Source organism: Palaemon carinicauda, chromosome 13, assembly GCF_036898095.1.
Source record: "Palaemon carinicauda isolate YSFRI2023 chromosome 13, ASM3689809v2, whole genome shotgun sequence".
Classification (NCBI taxonomy): Eukaryota; Metazoa; Arthropoda; class Malacostraca; order Decapoda; family Palaemonidae; genus Palaemon; species Palaemon carinicauda.
In genome coordinates this window covers 81,108,284-81,109,166 of record NC_090737.1, presented here as the reverse complement: position 1 = coordinate 81,109,166, position 883 = coordinate 81,108,284, and positions in this window count along the sequence as shown.

Here is an 883-nt window from a genome sequence, read left to right as displayed (position 1 = left end):
AGCTGTACACCAAGCACTTATTTAAGCAGTGCTTTAATGTCACGCAAAGCACCAACTTAACTTTGCATGAATTTTGGAGGAGCCACTTCAACATCGTGCACTGCTTGAAGATCATAGATCAGGCTTGGGTGGGATTAACTCGGACCCTCAATTCTGCCTAGAAGAAGCTGTGGCCTGATGCAGTTTCTTCCCGAGATTTCGAAGGTTTTGACCCCGAACCTGATCCCGTGGTGGGTGCAGCGGAACCCGTAGAGGAAATCGTCTCCCTTGGCAAGTCCATGGGTCTGGAGGTCGACGCAGATGACTTTACGGAACTCGTCGCCGAACATCATGACGAACTTACCACAGATGAGCTCAAGGAACTCCATGCTATGTCTGAGCACATGAGTGATGACGAGGAAGGGAGCGAGAAGGTAGAACATGTGTTAGGTTCGGCGCATATAAAAGAGGTGTTAGGAAAATATCAAGACGTGGTCGACTTCATCGACAAATACCACCCCAAAAAATTGCAGGTTTGTCGTGTAGTTTCGCAGTTCGATGATGTTTGCCTAACTCACTTTCGAAACATTCTGAAAAGCCGTACCAAGCAACTATCTATCGATAATTTCTTTAAAAAAACTACGAAGCGAACTCGTGATGAAGAGGATGTACAGTTCCCTCCAGGAATTTCGAGACACAGCATATGACTATATAAGATACACGCACTAGGAGTATTATGGTAATACTGTAAGTGGGCGTTTCCATTTATATGGGGCTATTTTGTTTTGTTACAACGAACTGGATTGGCTGTAGGTGTTTCTCGATGACAGTTTGTTGTCTGAATTTTTTCTATTTGATACATCACAAAGAATGAGATATGTTCAAATGATAAAGTTGAATTCAA